The sequence below is a fragment of the Sapajus apella genome, unplaced genomic scaffold (genome assembly GCF_009761245.1).
Source record: "Sapajus apella isolate SASKATOON/1434 unplaced genomic scaffold, GSC_monkey_1.0 scaffold71, whole genome shotgun sequence".
Classification (NCBI taxonomy): domain Eukaryota; kingdom Metazoa; phylum Chordata; class Mammalia; order Primates; family Cebidae; genus Sapajus; species Sapajus apella.
This window is the reverse complement of record NW_022437011.1, coordinates 2,293,015-2,308,816: the sequence shown is the minus strand read 5'-3', so window position 1 is coordinate 2,308,816 and position 15,802 is coordinate 2,293,015. Positions and strand designations below refer to the sequence as shown.

The window sequence follows — 15,802 nt, the reverse complement described above, 5'->3', positions numbered from 1 at the left end:
CCATTTCAGCCTCCCAAGTAGCTGGGATTACAGACACACTCCACCATGCTCAGCTAATTTTTTGTACTTTTTGTAGAGAAGGGTTTCACCATGATGTCCAGGATGGTCTCAAAGTCCTGGGCTCAAGAGATGCTCCCACCTCAGCCTCCCAAAGTGTGGGGGTTACAGGTGTGAGCCACCACGCCTAGCCGTGTGGACAGCTTTCTATGGTATGATGTTTTTGAGAAAATGGTTGGATTGCAAGGCAAATAATTATGGGCATTTCATCACTAGTTGAACTACGTTCCGCCCTCCCACCTACCACCTCTACCAACAACGAAAAAACATTTTAGGTTTATTGAAGACAATATATGGAGCTTGATTTTTAACTCAGGGGTTAGGGGCCTTTTCAATATGAGATTGAGCTGAGCCCTCTGGGAAGAATTAGTGTGAAGTCAGGTTTGGCGATTAAGGGACACGTTTGGGAGGTGAGAACAGAAAGGGTGAAGTAAAGTCCCTAGGATCTCAGGGCTGGAAGAGACTTGCCAAGTTGTCCATCTTCTGCTTGCATTCCCTTAGTAACGGGGAACTCAGCACTTTACCAAGACAGCCTGTTAGCTCACAAAAGTATTTCCTGTCTGGGTCTAGATTCCATCTTCCTAAAGGTTCCAGCTGTACTGATTCAAGGTCTTCCTGAGTCACTCTGTGGAGAAGTAGAGCCAGCTCTCCCAGGGCCCATGAGTCCTCCATTCTCCAGTTCCCTAACTCTCGTGGATGGGGCCCCCTGCCTTGACTAAACACACCCTCTGAAAACACAGGACTCCCCGATGCAAACTCACTCTCATGCCCGGCTCCTAACAGGAACTGCCCTTCACCTCCCAAGAAGCCTTACTCACACATCCCGAGCCGCAGTCTGTAAACCTGTTTTCTCTGGGAATGGAGCGATTTCAAGGCTGACTCTCCCTGTCTGGAAAGAAAAGCCACTTCACACAGTGAGCGGTTCATAATGTAAAGTGTTCATGACTCCCAAGAGATAGTATGGGCAGGAAATAAAAACTGCTTCCAAATATTTGAGACAGATTTATGGACACTGAGTCACAAACGGCTGCCATTTACTTCCCCTTTGCAGGTAGTTTGGTGCCAGAACAGCTCCCTCCTGATGCTCAAGGACCTGTCTCCAGGCCACTTCGGCTCCTCGTCTCATGCTCTCGCTACGGGCTTTCTGCCTGTGGACTCACGGGTATAGCCCAAAGCCCTCGGCCAGGTGCAGAGTTCTCGGGCACTGAAATGATGGGGGTCTCTCCACAGCTCGCGCTGCTAGTTTTTGTCTTTGTTCTTGAAGACGAACTCTCTACTGTTTATACAGTAGCAGCACTGACAGAAGCATAACTTACATTTCACAACCTTCAGAGTGGACTTTACATAAACGCAATGTTTCTGTTGGGCCGGCTTTATCTTCCCTCTGGAATCTGCTGGAGGTGCTTTGGAGTGTTGGACTGGGCCATTGTGCAGGGGTGGGGAGTGGGGTCACAGCCTTCCCTGTCCCACCATCTCCGACCTGCACCCCAGGGCATGCACGCGAATGGAATCCATCTTCTTGGTTTGGAAAAGAAGAGGATGATATGATCAGCAAAACCTCCATGCCAGGCTCTTGCACCACAACTGTGAGTCATCCTACATGGATCAAGCACTCACTCCGAAGCAGGCTCGGGGCTAAACCTTCACAACCACTGTCCCCGCCGTTCTTCACTCCATGCTACAGAAGAGACAGTGATCTTCATGGAAGTCAGTTCGCAGAGGCCTTTCCCCAGCCCCACGGTGGGGAGCAGAGGGGCAGGGCTGAGCCCAAGCCTGACTCCAGTCCTGCTCATGCCTTCCCCAACACCGCACAGGCCCTCTCGCCCAGCCCTCATGGCGATGCTGAAGGCAGGTGTGATTCTTGCCATTTTACCCAGCAGGAAAGGGAGGAACGGAGGACAGGGAGGCTGGGAGCAGCAGTTAAATAACCTGCCCAGACCTCACAGCCAGGAATTGGCAAGGCAGGAAGAAGCCCACCGGCCTCTCAACACCAAGAAATGTTTCCTCGGAAGGAGTGAGGGAGGGTGGAGGGGTAAGGGTGTGGCATTTTTAATCCTCCCGTTGAACTGGGAGCCTCTGAAGGTCAGGGGCAGTGTCTGATTCCGCACCCCACCCCCTCGGGCCGTTAACTGGCCGCACTCAGGGTGTCATGAGCCCGTGTGCTGCCCCGGGTTGGTGATGGGCAGACCACAGCCTGTGGCCTGGAAGGAGGAGAGACGGGGTGGCAGGCCCACCCAGGCTGGGGTCTGAGGAACAGTGAATGAGGTTGTGAACAGAGACAGCTGGGGTCCAGCAGGCCTGGTGGCAGAAGGGAAGCTGTGAGCAACAGAGGGCAGGACTGGTGGCGGCCCCGCTGGCCCCTGGGAGGAGCCCTCCCTGGGCCTCAGCACAACACTCCTAGGCTGGCAGCTGAGGCCTGGTTCACGTAATCGCTCCATTTGTCTTTTCTGACCTTTTTCACAGACACTGTAGGAAGCTTGGGGACACAGAGGCTGCCCGGCAAAGCCACACTCTCATGAGAGAGCTGGCCAGCAGGAAACTAGAGCCGTGGATGTGGAAGACAGGCACACGGGTGGCGAGTCCTGAGAGGCAAGCCAGCAGAGGGTGCGACAGAATACCGAGGGGGCCGGGAAATGGCTCTCCCAGGGGGGCTTCTGAGCCGGGGGCGGGGGGGGGGGAGGGGGCAGCCACGAGAAGCTCTGGGAAGAAGGCATTTTTGGCAGCGAGAAATGCAAGTGCAAAAGCCCTGAGGCATGAAAAACACGAAAGAATCTGTAGGAGGCCAAGACGGCAGAGCCAATGGAGAAAGGGCCTATGGCAAGAGACGGGCGGGCGTTTCTCAGAACTGCAATGGTGGGGAAAAGAGAGCTCCCTTAAGGACGTTCCAAATTCAAGCCCCTGCCCTGTGGCGAACCTGCCAGGTGGCTGGGTCAGGATCTTCCCTGGCAGGCCCAGGCCTCATTTGCTGCGTGAGGATGGGGGTGGCTTCCCAGGGTCCGGGCTCTCCTTCCCCATGTTCTCCTGTCCCCTCCCATTCCCATCACCCAGATTCCAGGAGCCATGGCTGGTGTCTCCCCCACAGGAGGTTCTCAGAAAGCCTCAAAACTCCCACTGCAGCCCCGGGATGGGACGCAGGGGCTGGGGGAGAGGAAGGAAATTCTCACACAGCTTTCTCCCAGGGAGTTTGCTCTTGTTCCCAGGCTGACAACTGGCAACCCTCAGAACTCTGCTCCCCACCCCCTTCCTCCTCCTCCTCCTCCTTCTCCTCCTCCTCTCCTGCCTCCCTCTCTCCCCCTGCCCCCCTTCTTGGGCTTAATGACTTCCACATGGGCCTCTGGCGGCTGGAGCCAAGCCTCCCAGCATTGTCTGAAATCTCCAAATTTAGAAGAAATATGAAAATTGTCAACCACTCCTTCCTTAGGGGGTAAAAGCAACATTCAGCACCGGGGGCAGGTCAAGGCGAGGTAGTCACGTGGGGGGTGCCTGGGCCAATGGGGGGCCCTGGGAGGGCTCCGCACCCGCCTCGCCCCAACACGGGGCTTGCCTCTCCAGCTCATATAAGGTAAAAGGCAGAGTGGCCTCTGTGGCCAGGGAGCTGCAGGCAAGGGACTAAGGGGAGGGGGGCTCAGTGCCAGCTGCTTAAAAATGCCCCTGTGGCAGTGAGGGGCACCAGAGTCTGGGTCAAATTAGTTGAGAAGCAGTGACACCCTCAACCACTCCCCACACAGGCTGGCTCCCATCTCCAGGCCCCAAGGAGTCACACCTGGACCAGACCCCAGGAAAGGTAAGCACCAGCGACAGGCCTGGGATCCGTGGATGGGGGCTGCTGGGACATTTCTCCAGGGGGATGCTACATCTGGGGGTCTTGCTCTCTTGCTAAGTGGCTCTGTGCCTTTCTGGACACAGAATCTCTGGGTCTCAGTTTCCTCATCTGTACAGGAGCTGATCTCTAAGCATCCATCTAGCTGATTGCCTCTAATTCTGTGGTCTTGGTGGCTTCTAGGATTCCTAGTTGCTGTAGGTAATGGGGGAATTAAGGAGCAGAGAGAGCGGACAGAGTTAACATCCTATCAGCCCAAGCTTCACCACTGTGCCCGGGTCTGGGGCAGTCTCCCTGGCTTCTACGTGGGCAGTGCTTCTTCTGTATTGTATGGCGCTTTGATTTTGCAGTTCCAAGAGCTTGGGGCTCCTGGCTAGGAAAATGGTTTTCAAATAACAGTTTCAAGAAACAAAGCTGGGGACAAGGCACTGTAAGCCCTGGCTCTGGCAGGCAGACAGATATCCTGGGAAGGCTGGGGCGCTGACTGCACGTGGAGCAGTGGGAAGGGGTGCTGGTGAGAGGAGACCCATGCACTTAGGCTCCGGCCCCAGCTCTGCCCTCAACGCCTGGCTCTGTGGCCTGGAGATGGCCCCTCCCCTCTCTGGGCCACAGTTTCCCTGTCTGTATAGCAAGGCCATTGGACAAAATGGTCCCTCTGCAGATGTGGCTTCTGGGTTGTTTGTGCCTGAGGGACAGCCAGTGTTGGGAAGTTCTCCCAGGAGGTCCCTGAGCCGAGTCTGCCCTTTGACCACAAGCTTGGAGTCCAAGCAGATGAAGCCCTGTGGGAGCTTTTGGGGGCTGAGCCAGAGCTGAAGGTTCTGTGGCTGCAGGCTTGGCCAGGCAGTGCCCCGAGGCCTCCAGATGAGCTTGGCTGCAACCAGCCTCTGGTGGGGAGAGGGCTGATCTCTAGATTCAGCCACACAGAGGTGCGGGACATGGAAGTAGGAAAGGGATGGAAAAGACAGCAGAGAGCTTCAGGGGGATGAAGCGGTGGGCAGGGGCTCAGAGGAAGGCAGGAGGCTTGTGATGGGAGGCAGGGCTGGGTAGAGGCAGAAGCTTGGGATTAGAACTTGAAGACGTACAGGCAATGTGGAGTCGGGTTCCTCTAAACACACTCTGGCCGCGTCCGAAGCCCAGAACAGAACACAGTCCTCCAGCACCAGCCTCTGTCTGGTGCCCTCACCTTCCTGCTTCTTGTCACACAAGGCCCAAGACCATCATGGTTCAGAAGGAGGCTCTGAATTCAACTGCCTGGGTCCAATTCTGGGCTTGTTTACTCACTGGACAAGTAACTCTGGGCAAGCTGCTTGCCGTTTGAGCCTCAGCTTCCTCCTCTGTAAAAGGGGCACAGTTCTGAGCTTGTGGGGCTGTCATGAGGACGAGGGATGCAAGCAGATAAAGCAAGATGAATGGGGTCGATGTTACACAGAAGTCAGAGACCACACCTCCTGCGGGCAAGATGCCCTGAGCTATGTTGGGGGTGAAGTGGGAATGAGACCCAGCCAGGGAAAGCCCAGAGTTGCTGTAGAGACAACAGGCTCTGGAAAGAGGCAGGAGGAATCGGAAGTCAGAGGCTGCAGGACGCAGGAAAGTGACCTGCTTGAGATGCCTGAAGGACTATCTGAGGTCTCCTTTCCTGCCTTTCTGGGGCATTGTGGGGGCAATGTATCTGAACCACTACGCACTCACCTGCTGAAAGGGGACCCTGGGTGGGGCCTAGGAATCTGCATTACAAGATCCCCATGAATGCCCATGCACATGGAAGTTTGGGGAATGCCAGGCCATAGGGCAGCTTAGGACTCTCACAAACAGCCGAGGCAATGGAAGCCACAGAGAGAAAGCACCGCGTTAGGTTATTTAGCGAGCTGACGGCAGAGCTGGAACAGAACCTGCCTCTCTGCCCAGCCAGGGATTCCATCAGGTGGTACAAATCAGGAGAATTAGGTTACATCATTTGTGGAGTTCTCATGAGGTCCAGGCATCACCTAAGATCTTCACATGAACTCATTCATTTAATCCTCACAAGAGCCAGTGAGGAAGGGGCAATTATTATCCTCACTCCACAGATGAGGTACCTGAGGTCACACAGCTCATGAGTTATTAAGTTGTGTGTGCCACCTGCCCCTGGGGGTGCTAGCTCCCCTAGAAGTCTCCCGCCTCCTGCCCTGCCTTTTAGCTACCTCAAAACTTCCCGAGGACCCTCCAACGGACCTCATGGAACAGGGCAGAACATGTGTGGTAAACTTCCCAGGAGTCCGATTCTGTGCTGACAGCTTGCATTATGATTTCACCGTCCTGGGAATTCCTGTGAGGCAGGAATCAGCATCATTCCATCACTCTCACTTTCTAGAGAAGGAAACCACTGCAGCTCACACAATGTCACACAACTAAAAAGCGGCAAAGGGGATTTCAACCCAGTCTACGCATCTGCAGAACGCACACCCTTGGGCTGCCCACCCTGACACCTATGAGGGCGGTGATGACGAATCCCACCTCACAGAGGAGATGGAGGCCAGGAAGGAGGCCCTGCCGGAGCCTGAGCCCGTCCTCGAGCTCTGAGGCCATTCCTCTCCCTTCAACCCTGTTGCTGCCCTGCACTGATCCCTCAGAGCCACACCACAGCCCTTTGGGCAAAATCAGCCCCTTCCCAGCCTGGCCAATTCTGGGGGAAAGGGACACTGACACCTATCCTTTTTTTTTATTTTTTGAGATGAGGTTTCACTCTGTTACCCAGGCTAGAGTGTGTGACACTTCTCAGCTCACTGCAAACTCCACCTCGCAGACTCAAGTGATCCTTCCACCTCAGCCTCCCAAATAACTGGGATTACAGGTGTGTGCCACCCTGCCTGGCTAATTTTTTGTATTCTTTATAGAGATGCGGTTTCGCCCTGTTGTCCAGGCTGGTCTCAAACTCCTGGGCTCAAGCAATCCTGCAGTCTCAGCCTCTCAAAGTGCTAGGATTACAGGCATGAGTTACCACTCCCAGCCAACACCTATCGTTGAGGAATAGAAAGATCCAGGCCTCATACCATACATCATCACTGACTCAAGTGGCTGTGTCTGATTCCTGGGTGAGCCTGAGGGGTTCAGGGAGGTGCTGAGGTCCTCGTTGCTGAGCTGTGCCTGGGCATGGCCTCTTCCTGCAATTTTCCAACTAAACTGTCCCAGGGGTTCAGCGCCGTGGGGTGTTTCAAACAACCGTGACAAAGGTTGTTTGGAATTGTTGTGATGACCATTTTTCTCCACGTCTCCTGCTACCCATAAGCCAGAGTCTCTCTGGAGCTGACACCTAGAAGGGGTTCTGGGTCCTGGGGTGCAGGCCTGTCAGCTTTACAGGAGAGCACAAGACTGCTTTCCAAAGTGGCTGAACCAGGTTATGCTCCCATCAGCAATATGTGAGCGTCCCCCTCCCCTTGACCACACTTGAAGTCATCAGATTTCTTGAAGCATGTGGGTTGCACACTTTATTTTGCATGTATCAAATTTGTATAGTAAAAAATGTAAGGAATACATGGAAATAAAAACATAGGTTTGTCTTCTATTGGTTGCTATACTCCTGTGCACGAAGGTGTCTAGAACTTTGCCCTCCATGCACAAGTTGCAGAATACCATAATCAGGACACTTACAAAGGCCCTGGGATGGGAATGGGCACTGCCTATGTGGTCCTCCCCCAGCTCAGCAGTATGCAGTGGCCAGGATCCAATCAGAGGTCGCCTGGGAGGGTGAGTTGCAGGAATTTGGGGGAAAGAGCTGCCGCCTGCTAAAAGCTTGTCTAGACAGGCCCCACGGGGCTTCACCGCATGTTGCGAGAGCCCCGGCCAGCCCCCTGCCCACTTGCAAAAGAGACAGCAACACTTCACCACCAGAAACTTTTACTCCAGTTTGAAATATGCCTTAATGCACAGTGTGAATTACCCACTCTCATGGCCCACAGAGGTTGACTCCTTCAGGCCCCCTTTTGTTCAGATGAGGAAACTGGGGCTGATTCCGAAGCCAGGGTGCTTTCAGATATGGAGTGGATCCCTGTGCCCAAGTGATCGGGGACCAGGCGGGTCTGGAGCAGGGCTGGAGCAGGGCTCAGATGTAGCAGGCTGGCAGCTAAAGGTGCCAGATGTGAGCCAGGCAGCTGGGTTTGAGTCCTAGATCTGCGTTGTAGCAGCAGTAGGACTTTGGGTGACTTACATAGGTGCTGTATGCCTCAGTGACCTCATTTGTAATATAGAGGTGATAAGAGTACCTGTCTCATTGATCTATTGAGTTGTCTGGATTAACTCATTAAATGAGTTAAAACTCATGAAGCCCTTGGAACAGTGACTGACACATATTAAGTACTCAATAAAAAATAGCTGCTAAGGCCAGGCACGGTGGCTCAAACTCGTAATCTGAGCACTTTGGGAGGCCAAGGCGGAAGGATCCCTTGAGCCCAGTATTTCAAGACCAGCCTGAAGGTCACCATAAGGAGACTTTGTCTCTACTATACGCTTTTAAATTAAAATTTAATAATAATAATAACTGCCAAAATATGATTACTAAAGGCAGCATCTTCACAGTGCAAAGAGATGCTCTTCGGGGTATCACCTCTTTGGACTTTGGAGGATAAACTGCCCTTATTCCTTCAAAATAACACCTGCCATATATCAAGCCCTTTCAAGTACCTGGCCCTTTACCCAGCACTCTGAGTCAAATACCATTATTCCTCTGGGCACACAAAGGCTCAGAGATGTTTAGTCATTTGCCCAAAGTCACACAGCCTTTACGAGGCGAAGCCAGGACTCAAACCCAATTCTGACTAGTTCTAAAATCATGTGTTTAACTGCTGTACTCTAGGACCACCCACAGTGGGTCTGTGAAGCAGAACTAGCTCTGTTCTGACCTGCCTAGTAGGGCCTTTGGCATTTGGGGGAGGAGGCCATTGGAAGTCTGAAGCCCCCTTCCAGATTACGGATGATTGCAATAAGGGAAGAGACAGACTCTTCAACTCCCCTACCCCTGCTCAGGCTCAAAAATGCAGACGCTGGCAAAACAGTCCTTCTCACCCAGAAGCACCCTGTAGTGTGGGCGGAATAACCTTGGGGGCCTCGTCAGTCTTGGGCTGCCCCATGCCCTGCACAGCCCACCCGAGGTTTGAGGAAAGGGCAGTTAGGCCCAGACTGGAGAAAGCCAGCCCACCGTGGCTCCTCCCCAAGAACCCCCAGCTAGCCGCAAGCCTAAGCCCACTCCTTAAAGACTCCTCCTCTGGGCCAGGCACAGTGGCTCACACCTGTAATCCTAGCACTTTGGGAGGCCAAGATGGGCAAATTGCCTGAGCTCAGGAGTTCGAGACCAGCCTGGTCAGCATGGTGAAACCCTGTCTCTTCTAAAAATACAATAAATGAGCCAGGCATGGTGGCACACGCCTATAGTCCCAGCTACTTGGGAGCCTGAGGCAGAAGAATCGCTTGAACCCAGGAGGCGGAGGTTGCAGTGAGTCAAGATCGTGCCACTGCACTCCAGCCTGGGTGACACAGTGCAGCTCCATCTCAAGAAAAAAAAAAGAAAGTTCCAAACTGCTCTGCTGCCACATTCTATCCTTCTCCTCCCCCTCCAGGGAAGCAGTGACAGGGGTGAAGTATCTAGAGGGAGGCTGCCTGCTGGCCTAGGGATGGAATCCACAGAGGCTATGACACCACCCCTGGCTGGGCTGCCAGGCTCAGAGGTGCTCAGTCAGCCTGCCCAGAGCATGTCAGCCACCAGGCATGTGACCCAACAACCCTGACGAGTCTAAGAGCATCTGCCCAGATGAGCTGAGCAAGACAGGGAGAAGGAGAAAGGGGCCGGCTAGAACCAGGCCCTGGCTCTGCAGCCAGAACACCTGGGTAAACGCCTCACTCCTCCGGGGCCTCAGGCTGTGAGGTTCCATGGTTTGGGACAAAGGGGACAGTTGAGGTCATTCCATGTGTGACAGTAGACACCCGGATTCTCAGAGAGGGAACCCCTGTGGAGCTGGGGGCGTGCCCTGGAGAGACAGAGAAGATGGCGTTCCAAGCGGACAGCTCTGTGTACAAAACTATGGAGGCAAGACTGCAGAGGCATTTCTGGAGAACAGCAGAGAAGCCCAGTTGGCTGGAACCAAGAGTTGGTCTGAAGTTCAGCAAGGCTGGAAGTTGGCAAAGCAGGGAAGTTCTAGATTGTGCGGTGGCTTTGACAACAGAAACCAAAGCCTCAGAGCTTGGGAAAAGTCCTCCTTGGTATCTCTCTGTTCCTGGAAGGGAGTCCCTTTCTTCAGCCTATTTTTCCCCCTCCCCAAAACACCCTCAATCAAGAACCCCAGTTCAGGGCAGAGACCTAGGAATTTGGATAATGGGCAACTCTCAGATATCAGGCAATGAAGAGAGGAGAGCTCAGGTGGGACTAGGAGGGATAGGAAGCCCGCTGGCTGCAGTCACCATCTTCAGACCTCTCCAGAGCTTCAGACCAACTCGTGGTGGCTCACACCTGTAATCCCAGCACTTCGGGAGGCCGAGGCAAGCAGAACAGGAATTGAGGAGTTCAGGAGTTTGAAGTCAGCAGTTCGAGACCAGCCTGACCAACATGGCAAAAACCCATCTCTACTAAAAAAATACAAAAATTGGCCAGGTGTGTGGTGGGTGCCTATAATCCCAGCTGTTCAGGAGGCTGAGACATGAAAATCACTTGAACCTGGGAGGCAGAGGTTGCAGTGAACTGAGATGGCACCACTGCACCTCAGCCTCTGTCTCAAAAAATAAACAGAAAAAACCACATTCAACTTACAATATTTTCCATTTACAATGAATGCATCAGGATTTAGTACCATCATAAGTTAAGGAACATCTGCCGGGCGCGGTGGCTCAAGCCTGTAATCCCAGCACTTTGGGAGGCCGAGGCGGGTGGATCACGAGATCAAGAGATCGAGACCATCCTGGTCAACATGGTGAAACCCCGTCTCTACTAAAAATACAAAACATTAGCTGGGCATGGTGGTGCGTGCCTGTAATCCCAGCGTCTCAGGAGGCTGAGGCAGGAGAATTGCCTGAACCCAGGAGGCGGAGGTTGTGGTGAGCCGAGATCACGCCATTGCACTCCAGCCTGGGTAACAAGAGCGAAACTCCGTCTCAAAAAAAAAAAAAAAGGAACATCTGTAGTGAACTCCTCATCACCAGAGGTATGTAAGCTTAGTAGGGACACCATAGAGAGAAGCCAAACATCAGAAGAGGTTGGGCATCAGGGCCTTTCCTACCAGCAGCCTCGGATTTCACTTGCCAGCTCTGGCTGCTTTGAGGCAATCATGAGTGGAGCCGTCCTGCAGCCTGAATGTCAGAGTCCCAGCCAGACATGACATCAGTTCTGCCCTCACATTGCACAGGGGCCTCTTGGACCTCCCCCCTCCTACCTCCCACTTCCTTTCTGCTGCTGCCTCCTGCCTTCCCCGGGGACACTAGGCCTGACCAAAGAGACTTGGATCCTGGTTGTGAGATGGAGGTCCCCAGGGAACATTCAGCTGATGGCCTTCCGCCCGGCAGGAATGAGACAAAGGGGGCCAGGGTCCCTGGGAGCCCCGTTCACACGCTCCACAGAGTCTGCATGGAAATTCCAGGAGGGTCACAGGAAAGCTTCAAATTTAGAACCACAATGCTTTATTTTTTTCCCATTTCTCTTCTGTTCCATCCTTTCCCTCAGTAGTTAGTTGGGGGGTGGGGGTCATAGGAGTCTGGGAAAGGAAAGCAAGCATCCTCTTGGGCTGAGTCACAGAAAGAGCATGGAGAGATGGAGGGTGTGGTGTAGATCAGGGGGCCCGCCAGGCAGGGCTTGGGGCGGTGGACAGCAGTGTGGGAGTGGATGGAGAGGATGGAGAAGTCAAGGGCATGGCCAGGCCTATGAGAGTCCTGGAGCGGTGGGCAACTACATTGCCTGGGCCAGCATGCCTCCCTAGACACTCAAGACCAGAGCTGCCAGGACCTGGGTTCAAGCTAGGGTCAGAGAGTTTATTCTAGGGGGTGTCTAGAATAAAGACAGAAGGATCTTGGGAATGGGGCTTCCAAGAATCTCAGGCAATGCGCCCCCACCTCACATGGATTGCAGAGCTCAGTCTTACAATATCCATCTCATTCCCTCTGGCACCCCTAGTAGATGCTTCATAAATATTCCTGGTGTTTAATCCCATACCCATTGCATCATAGTCCTTTCAGAGCTAAGAGACCTTAAATAGCATCAGGGCCTATCTCCTCATGTTATAGATGCAGAAACTGAGGCCCAGTGTCAGGGAGCGACGCTCCCAAAATCGTGTTGCCAGTGACCACCTCCTTTGCTTCTTCTCTGCCTTCTAGCCAAAGATAGAGACTATGGTACGCTTTTCACAGCCAAGGGCAGGGGAGAGAGGAGAGGCAGGTGCCCTGGCAGAATGCAACTATCTCCAAGAGGTAGTTAGAGGATGGCAGCCTATCTTGAGCTCTGACTGCTCTGTCCACGAGGTCCCTTTCAGTGACAAGAGATGGTCCTCAGTGCTGTTGGCCTCCTGCAGAGGAAAGAGCCCAAGGTGGGAAGGGAAACCCTTGGTTCTATTCCTGGCTCTGCCTCAACTCTTCATGTAACCTTCAACATGACCTTGCACATGCAGCCTCCTCAGGCCTCGGTGTGTCCAGTGAGAGGCCAGACCCAACCAGCTGGGCAGTGGGGGATTCCAGCCACGATCTGCCTCCTGTCTCCTGCAGGGACTCCTCTCCATCGGTCTCAGTCCATCCTAGATTTTACCCACCCGGCTCAGTGCAGGAAGTAAGCCAGACACAGAAAGAAAATAGCAGCTCACGAATTCCCCTTCGCCTCATAGCAGCATCTTCTATGCCCAAGCTTTGCCTTATAGCTGTGAAATTCCCAGAGAGACAAAAAGCTAAGAAAACCCTTAAGATCACCCCAGTGAAGGAAGCTGAGACCAGAGAGGGTCCACAGATAGCTCAAGATCACACAGCAAACTAGGAATAGGCCTTGGATTTCCTGACTCCCAGGCCAGTGCTCTTGCCACTCACCATGCTGCTTTCCAGAATAACAGGCATATAATCTGTCCTCGTGTGGACCCTGGCATTGACTTAGCTTGGTGGATTAAACCCCCAAGAGATTGAGGGAGCTACAATCTCTTCCCCTGGCTGGGACTCACCTTCTTCTATAAAACAGATAGCCGGGCACGATGGCTCATGCCTGTAATCCTAGCACTTTGGGAGGTAAAGGCAGGTGGATCACCTGACATCAGAAGTTCAAGACCAGCCTGACCGATATGATGAAACCATTCTCTACTAAAAATACAAAACTTAGCCGGGCATGGTGGCAGGCACCTGTAGTCCCAGCTACTCAGGAGGCTGAGACAGGAGAATCGCTTGAACCTGGGAGGCAGAGGTTGCAGTGAGCCAAGATCCCGCCATTGCACTCCAGCCTGTAGGACAGAGTGAGAGTCTGTCTTGAAAAAAAAAGACACACAGCGTGGACCAGATGTCTCTAGGAGCCCTTCTGCCATAACGCTAAGGATCTACCAGGACCTTGGTGCTTTCCTGAGAGGCCTCTGCTGACACCTACCTCAGCCCTATCTTCCCCAAGGGTAGGGCCACCCAGGCCAGGAAATCCCACCAAGTCTTCCCCCCATTCTGCCCTGTCCCACCCCAGACCGTGGGGCTGGACTTCATCCAGAACTACAGGCTCCAGCCCAGCTCCCCCTCTGAGGATCTGGACTTTTTCTTACCATAAAAGGGCAAGCGTGCCTCTCTGCTGCCAGCCCCGCTGGGGGAAAGACTGTGCTATTTTTAGAAAACTCAAGGGTTTGCTCCTGAATTCAGGATGGGGCATCTCTGCGCCTGCACCCTGGGAGCCCCTTCCCATCTTTCTTCCTCCTCCTTCTCCTCCCATCACTGTCTCCCTTCCCTTTCTCTTCCTCTCTGTCTTGTTCTCAGTCTCATCCATCCATCTCTCTTCCCTTTTCTCCCCCTGTGCTCCCACCTCAAATTGCTGTTCTCTCTTCCTTCCCCCTCACTTCTTCCTTCTCCCAAAATCTTTTCATAGTCAGCTTCCCTCCCCCACGTCTCTCCCTCAGATCTCGTTTCTGGTGGTGAAAGAAAGTAACACAGCTGCACCCCCACCCCTTCTTAAACACTATTTACAACATAAATTCCAAACATCCGCCATCTGGTTCTAGGAAGGCCCAAAAGCTATTTGGAGAAGGAAGTCATGATTATTCCATCTTCAAAGCAAAAGGAACTTAAAGGCTGTCTTCTCTCCCACCTTCCTCCAGTGGCCCCTCTGTTTAATATCTGGCCAATCAAGATCCCCAGTGAGCAGAAGAGGTCAGGAAGTTTGCCGGAGTCCCAGCTGGACCTGTGACTGGCTGTATCACTTTTTGAGTTCCTTGCTTCCCCTCTGCATGCCTCAGTTTCCTCATCTGAACAATGGGTGAAAAACTAGGGTGCCTCCAGCACTAATGTTCCAAGACTTCGAGTCCAGAAAATCCACTTGGTCCAGGTCACTGGGGCCTACTTTGCACTGAAAAACGAAGGGTAGGATGAGGGCGAGGGAGTGGGAGGCAGTGAGGGAGCTCCATCCTCGTCCCTTCGTGCACCAATTTCTCTCTCACTCCGTGGAGATCTATGCAGACCATTCACCTGCATTCACACCCATACTCACAATGGGGAATGGGGTGGGGTCAGACTATCCATGTCTGATCTAGAAGGACTCTGGACACTCCAGAGTCCAGTCCTGTCCCCACCACATCATGTAGATGTGGCCCAGAGAGGGGAAGACCCTTGTCTGCAATTACACAGCATATCTACAGAAAATCTAGTATCTAGGCTGCTCCTCCTCCCACCCAACACATTCCAGAAGAAACCAACATTTGTATTATCTAGAAAGCATTGCCCAGTCCCAACAAAGCCCCTGGAACCCTGGAGGTCCCCGGTTTTTGCAAAGTTTACAGGACAAAGGGGGAATAATGCCTTTTTTTTTTTTTTTTTTTTTTTACAATATCATTTTTTTCGCCCACGCTGTTGTGCAGTGGGGGGATCTCCGCTCGCTGCAACTTCTGTCTTCTAGGTTCAAGCAATTCTCCTGCCTCAGCCTCTTGAGTAGCTGGGATTACAGGCATGCACTGCCACGCCCAGCTAATTTTTATATTTTTAGTAGAGATGGGGTTTCACCATATTGCCTGGGCTGGTCTTGAACTCCTGACCTCAGGTGATCCACTCTCCTCAGCCTCCCAAAGTGTTGGCATTACAGGTGGGAGCCACTGCAACTCACCGAGAACCAACACCTTTAACATGATGTGAATTTCTTTTAACAAACAGCACAGAAGGAAGAAATACCATGGGCAAGAGGCAGAACACCACCAAAAGGAGAAGCCCCCTTGCTTCCGGCAACAAATGGCTTTTCAGGGCTCAGATGGTATTCACTTATACTGACAATGCTTTCTCTGTTCACAAACCCCTCTCCACAAAGACTAACACACACCTTAATATTGCCAAGAGATATTGACTCCAGTTATCGCTCTGTAAAAATGAGATGATGAGGAGCTGGTCTTACAAGGGAGCTGTGAGAATGCATGTGGGACTGCCTGGAGCCGGTCCTTACTAGCTGTGTAATCGGGAGGGAGTGCTGTGACCTCTGGAGCCTCAGTAAAGTGGAGGTAAGAATGGTACCTAATTATTCAAAACAAGGATCTCTGAGTAAAGAAAAGAAAAATTTAAAGAATGGCACCTGGCCGGGCGCGGTGGCTCAAGCCTGTAATCCCAGCACTTTGGGAGGCCGAGGCGGGTGGATCACGAGGTCAAAAGATTGAGACCATCCTGGTCAACATGGTGAAACCCCGTCTCCACTAAAAATACAAAAAATTAGCTGGGCATGGTGGGACATGCCTGTAATCCCAGCTACTCAGGAGGCTGAGGCAGGAGAATTGC

The 15,802-nt window shown here is 52.9% G+C and overlaps 1 long non-coding RNA gene across 4 annotated transcripts in view; it reads left to right on the top strand.

The window, feature by feature from the left end:
* Positions 1–3,605: 3,605 nt before the first annotated feature.
* The window catches only part of LOC116531479, a 24,336-nt gene continuing 12,139 nt past the window's right edge, over positions 3,606–15,802 (top strand). For 2 of the 4 annotated variants that reach the window (XR_004260444.1, XR_004260446.1), the window contains exon 1: positions 3,606–3,841. This is a non-coding gene — a long non-coding RNA (uncharacterized LOC116531479). The remainder of the gene's footprint in view (positions 3,842–15,802) is intronic. The other 2 variants (XR_004260445.1, XR_004260443.1) reach the window with 2 other exon arrangements.